This window comes from Otolemur garnettii, unplaced genomic scaffold (genome assembly GCF_000181295.1).
Source record: "Otolemur garnettii isolate 467f Iridium unplaced genomic scaffold, OtoGar3 scaffold00038, whole genome shotgun sequence".
Lineage (NCBI taxonomy): Eukaryota > Metazoa > Chordata > Mammalia > Primates > Galagidae > Otolemur > Otolemur garnettii.
In genome coordinates, this window is record NW_003852433.1 from 6,373,782 (window position 1) to 6,380,117 (window position 6,336).

The window sequence follows — 6,336 nt, forward strand, 5'->3', positions numbered from 1 at the left end:
AAAAAAAAAAAAAAAAAAAAAGGACCAGAGGGAGCTCCCCACCTCCAATGTACCACTTAAGGGAAAATTTGTCTTTTAGTAGTCAGAGGCCAGGCACGTGCTTTCCTAGGTTGGAAGGATGCTAATGTAAATGCTGGCACTTTTTTTGCTGAAACAGTTTACAAAAACAGGAATTTCAGGTTGCAACTGGATTCTACCCACCAGTTTACTGCAGGATGCACGTATGGTTTCCCTTTAAAAGGCAAAAAATGGTGACTATGGTCTGGGGGAGGGGACATATTGTGTGTCATCCCCAATAGCCTGTGGAGCAAGAAATGGGTCAGACTTCCCAGGAGCCGGAGGCATCACCTCTGACTCCTCTGCTTTCTTGCTGATGCCGTCAGCACATTACTTACACTCCGCAGGCCTGTTTCTTCATCTGTGAACTGAGGATAATGCTAACAGGGTCGTTTGGAGGATTCAGTGGGGTTCCTTGTGTGAAGTGCTTAGAAGGCATGGGGTAAATACAGTCTGCACCCCAAGGAGGGGCGAGTGCTGTTTTCTGGGCAGAGCTCACTCTGTGCAGGGTTAGTGGGCCTCTCTTTTAGAAGGGACTTCTCGACAGTGAAGTGAATCCTTCTGGATTCCAAGTCATCCACTCTGCTTTGCCTTCTGGAGCTTCTTTCAAGCCCCTTGCCAAGAGAAGCGTCCTGGGATGTAAACACAAATGAACAGAAGGATCCTCGTGTGCACAATGCCCACTATAGGTGTGATCAGGGATCACACCCAACCGTGGGATGGTTACTCTGAGGCGGAAATTGGGGCAGAAGCAGCCGTGGGAATAGTCTCCTAACGCCTGAGTAAATAAGTATCTGGTAATTTTGGGAACACCCATATTCTGTTAGGATGATGTGGGTGCTGTCTCCAGAAAGCATGTGTGGAATGTGATTGTAAGGAGCAAAGTGTGAGCCTACTCAATTGCATCACATTCTTATTTTGGTGGTTTCTAAACTTGGCCATCAGAATTCCCAGAGACTCTATCATACATACAGAAACACGCAGACTACTGGGCTCCATCCCTAGACTCTGGTTCAGGAATGTGTTGGGTTTCTCCAGCCTTGCCAATGAAGAGGGTCCTGAATCACGATCCTCCGCGTTTGTTTTTAAACCATCAGAGGGGGCTGCATTATGAATTGATCACACCAACCTTTAGGCACATCCCACTGACCTTTTGCAATGATTTCAGACTCAACAAGCAGTTCCTAACCAAACTTTGGCTTCCCATATAGATTTCTTTAGGACTGAATGTTCTCATCTGTGTAATCTGGTCTGCTTGCAGTAAATTAATAAACTTGCATTTGAATTTATTCGTCAGTCTCTTGTGAGTCTAAGTTGACAGAGCAAGTCTAGGTGACGTGAACAAACTACTTCCTGGATACGTAGGCGCTGGAATTTAGTGGTCATGTCCAACCACTTGTGGCAGTCCTTGCTTACCAATACGTGTGACCTATCCATCTCTTAGCTTCTCAGATTCTTGGGATGGGGCCACTAAGACCAGGTCTTGTTGTACAGCACCCAGACAAAAGCCGATGAGAACCAACGTGAGTTCCCCCTGCTTCCTCCTCTGGCTGCTCAGCTAGAGGCAAAGAACTCCAAGATGGCAGCATTTTACGATGGATACAGCCCTGCTTCCTGAGTCACCCTTGAGGAGGGCCACCAAAAGCTGCCTGGTATGTAGTGGACTATGATATGAACACGAGGTAAACCTGTGTTGTGTTCAGTGGCTGAGACTTCCTGGGATTACACCTTGGCAATCAGCAGTAGTCTCCACAGTCCTCTGGCACCGGATGTAGTGGGAGAAGCTTAGATGTTCTCTAGAGCTGTGGTCCCCAATGGCAGGGCCATGGACTAGTACTAGTCCTGTTAGGAACCAGGCTGCACAGCATCACTGCCTGAGCTCTGCCTCCTACCTAATGCCATCCCCACCATCCTCCATCCATGGAGAAAAATTGTTTTTCATGAAATAGGTTCCTGGGACCAAAAAGCTTCTAGTCCATGGCCTTACAGCAGGAAGTGAGCTGCAGGTGAGGGAGAGAAGCTGTATGTACAGCCACTTCCCATTGCTTCCATTAATGCCTGAGCTCTGCGTCCTGTCTCATCCTCCCCCGCAATCCGTGGAAAAACTCTGTACCCTGAGAACGGTCCCTGGTGCCAAAAAGGTTAGGGACTGCTGCTCTAGAGCTTACCTTTGGCTTTCTTAATTGTCACAGAAGAGAACCCACCCCAAGTCCAATTCCCGTTCTGGTGGGTAACATTCTTTTGCATTCTTTTAGTACACAAAGGACCACCCACAAGTGGGGTGCTCTTGCTTACTGACAAAATCAGAAAGAAAAAGACTATTCCTGGGGGGAACTAGTTATTTCTTTCTTTGGTCTAACCTGTCCAGGTTTCCCAGCATAGTGCTGAGCATACACCAGGCACTCTCTAGAGACTGGACATGATGATGATGTAGTGTCACACTGTCTTGGCAAGGTTAAAGGGGCAGTTTCCTTTTGTACAAAGTCACAATCATCAGGCATTTATAAAGAAAAAGTTTATTTCCATCACAAGAAGCACACACACTATATACAATACACACCAACAGAAGTAAAAAAAAAAAAGTGCATTATGCATCTTCTACTGCAAATTCACAGTACAAAAGATACTGCCTTTTAAATATAGAATATAAAAAAAACAAGAAGAAAAACAATATAATAAAAAAATCATTGATATTGTAATGCAACACACGGGAACCCACCAGCAGCTTCCAAAAAAAAAAAAACACACACAAAAAAACGAAGAACAGCTCGTTTCATGGGGCTCCTGATTTGGGGGGGGAGGAGGTTTGGTCTGTACCTACTTTTTGTTGCAAAAGAGCTCAGGACTCTAATGGAGAGGGAAAATGGGGTAGCCTAGGTGGTAACAAAATCTCCATTAAACAAGAGTACAATTTTGTAACTAGGGGAATGGAAGAGATGCTGGGCTCTGGTTCAGAGGTCACCCGGTCAGCCGGCTAACAAACCAAATCATGTTCGCTGGTCCCCATGGGAAAAGCGCCAATCTCTGCCTCGCACGCAGGAACTACCAGTGCTGTTCTTTACTTCCTATCTTTCTTTTTTTGCATGGGAGTCTTCTGGCGAGGACCAGAAAACCTGCTAGATAAATCTAAGAGAGCTGTACCACTTACCAGTGCTGTTTCTAGCAAGGCTCCTTGGAACAGCTGCGAACACACCATGTAAAAACTGCATAGCAGAATAAACACAGACATACATGGAGTAGGACAAGCTAAGGTCCTAATGCCAATCACGACCCACGAGACAAAGTATCCAATCACAAAAGATGAGAGAGTTTAACCGTTTCACATAAATACATAGTATTTGTAAACTATTATTAAGGCACTCAATTGTAAAACAATAATTACAGTGTAGGGAAGGAGGGAGGAAGCAGCTATCTTCTCATACAGCAAGGCTGACGGAAAGAACAGCAGAGGACTGACTGGTGCTCTGGTTATCAGACACCTGTCCAGAGAGAGTGACGGAAGCCTAGGGCCGCAGCACTTAATCAAAACAAGAACAAGGCAGCCTCTCCAGATTGGTCACTGGGACTCACTCTGGAGCTGGGTGACGGTGGCATGCGTGTGGATGAAAGGGAAATGTGAACTCGAGTTCTATATATTCAAATGTATACAGGCCGAGTGAACTCACACACATAGGTAGTCAATTACAGAGCAGGCAGTGACCAAACAAGTGGCTGGGAACAGGTAAAATCAATGGCCTTTATTTGGCCTGTGACATGGCCAGGAGCCTGGGCGGTGGAACCAGCACAACTGAACCTGTGCTGTGCTGTCTAGATGCCACCAGGTTTCTGATCCACTTGCTCTCCTGCCAGAGGTGAAGTGGGTGATCTCCCTGGGTGGTGTGTTTGGGGGAGCCCTGCTAGGTGGCCAGCCACCAGGCAGGGTTGTGTGAAATGGATTCTGGCACTGAGAATTTCCAGACAACAGAAAGCAATTCCCTCTTCAGATGCCTCAGGCAAGGTTACTTAATATGATCTCTTGACTAAATGATGCAGCATTTGTTCCCAGGAGGGAGACATGGTCCCCAGAGGGGGGAGCAGGACTCACCAACCTTCCAGGATGGGCTGGCCCTGAGGCACAAGTACAGAAGGACAAGGCTGTCCTGAAGGTCTATTCTACTCAAGCTCAGCTCCATTCTCTGGCCTTATCCAGGAGAAAAGGGAAGCAGAACAGCCTGGGATCCTCTTTAGCAGAAGGGAGCAGAAGGGGACTTGGACAGTGGGGCTGTTCCTATGCACCTGGCAAGTAATCTGCATGCTTGAGCAACAGGGTGCCACAGAGAAGGATTTGCCATCCAGAGGTTGGCAGAGGTCCCTGCATGACAGCAAGGAGGCAGACATGGGATGCAGAGAGAAAGAGACCATGTTTTTAGAAAGTTTATGCACCCAGGACATTGCTGGAAGACCCTGAAGTAGCTATAAGATAAAGCAATGGCAATCGGCACGATCAAATTATGATCAGAGGGCAGCCTGGTTCTTCCTTTCTGTGACCACCAGCCCTCTTGCACTTGACAAAATTCAAAGAAAAGACCTTCCTTGATCATCACAGGGGAAAGATGGTAGCAAAGTTCAATTGGCATGCCACATGAATTCAGGTGAGGTGAACGGTGAAATTCAGTGGGATGCACAGGGTATCAAGCTGATTCAGAAAATTTTCCTTTTTCTCTAATCAACAAAGGCATTCAATGAAAATGACAGTTACACACAAAAACAATCAAAGACTTGCACAGCAAAAACCTCTGCCTGCTTCTTTCTTGTGCCACTTATGTTTGGAGTTTTCTCTACCAGCTAAGATTACACATAAAGCATTGGCTGAGCTATGAGATATATCTGATGGGGGAAAACGTTCTTTTCCAAAACCACTATGAATTTGTCTTTGCCAAGGTGACCCTCAAGCCTGGTATTTCGGCTCTTGTCTTGTTTGTATAATATTTTAAATAGTAATTAGCCATGTTTCTGTGTGAAGCTTTTTGGGGGCTCCAAGAAAACTCTTTAACCTTTTCTCCAGGCCAGTGTAGTAACCATCAATTCAAGGATGCTTTATTTTGCTCTGAATATGGGGACTAATGCCCTGGTCTCTTTAAATGCTGATATACAAGCTGTGCTCCCGAAAATGAATGTATAGGTTTGCCAAAAGACCCACTTATATTTGTAATCCTCCCCCTCACCCTGACTCTTTAACTGGTAAGAAAAATTATGGCTTTCAAAATTAAAAGTTTTCAAAAATATATCACCCTCATACACAGACATGGTTAACAAACCAACATAAGCCAGTCATCACCAAAATTTAAGGGATTATTTTGACACAAAAACTGATCTATCCCTTAACATTTAATTTGGCAAAACATACTGAATTTGGTATTTTTTTGAGACCATGCTCTTGTTGGCTGGGGAGTGGGGGGGTGGGGGAGGAGAGGATCCACAGGGGTTTCAGGAATAAGTGCATAATCATCTTTTAAGGTGCTTTCAATTGACATCAGTGGAAAAACAAATTCCTATGAAGTAAAATCAAGTACAATTTTTTAAAAAAGAAGAATCATTATATAAGGGAGAAAAAGTTCCAGAAGAAAGGGTTTTTGCAGAAGTTTTCTGGTTGAAATATGAACTTGCCAAGTTCCTCAAGTCCCTGTCCGGGTGCTTTCCAGAATGGCCTGCTTCTGGGCACCTAGTTGTGACCAATACAACGTGGTCACACTTTCAGAATCTAGCAGACCCAGCTGAGGGCAAGATGGCATTGTGAAAAGCTCCGGCCAACAATGCCCCTAAACGGAGTCCCCTACATAAACTACTCCATCTTGCATGAGACAGGCAAGTTGGTATGGGCTGGAAGGCCTGGAGTCGGGAGGAGGGAAGGGTCAGGCAGAGCACATCTTCAAATCTGCCCTGTTTCTTCTGCAGGGCCAGCGGGAGCCCTGTGTTGTCAAATAAAACCAGGGATCAGCAAACTTTCTTTACAAAGGACCTGACACAAATATCTTAGGCTTGGCTTGGTGCCTGTAGCTCAAGAGGCTAAGGTGCCAGCCACATACACCAGAGCTCACAGGTTCGAATCCAGCCCGGGGCCTGCCAAACAGTGACAACTACAACTGAAAAATAGCTGGGCATTGTAGTGGGTGCCTATAGTCCCAGCTACTTGGGAGGCTGAGGCAAGAGAATCACTTAAACCCAGGAGTTGGAGGTTGCTGTGAGATGTGATGCCACCGCACTCTACCCAGAGCAATAGCTTGAGGCTCTGTCTCAAAG

General features: G+C 45.8%; 1 non-coding gene across 1 annotated transcript; it reads right to left on the minus strand.

Moving 5' to 3' along the window:
* Nucleotides 1–3,142: 3,142 nt before the first annotated feature.
* Nucleotides 3,143–3,203, minus strand: LOC111725373. The gene has a single exon (XR_002773450.1). It is a non-coding gene; the product is annotated as a U7 small nuclear RNA (small nuclear RNA).
* Between the last annotated feature and the right edge of the window lie 3,133 nt (nt 3,204–6,336).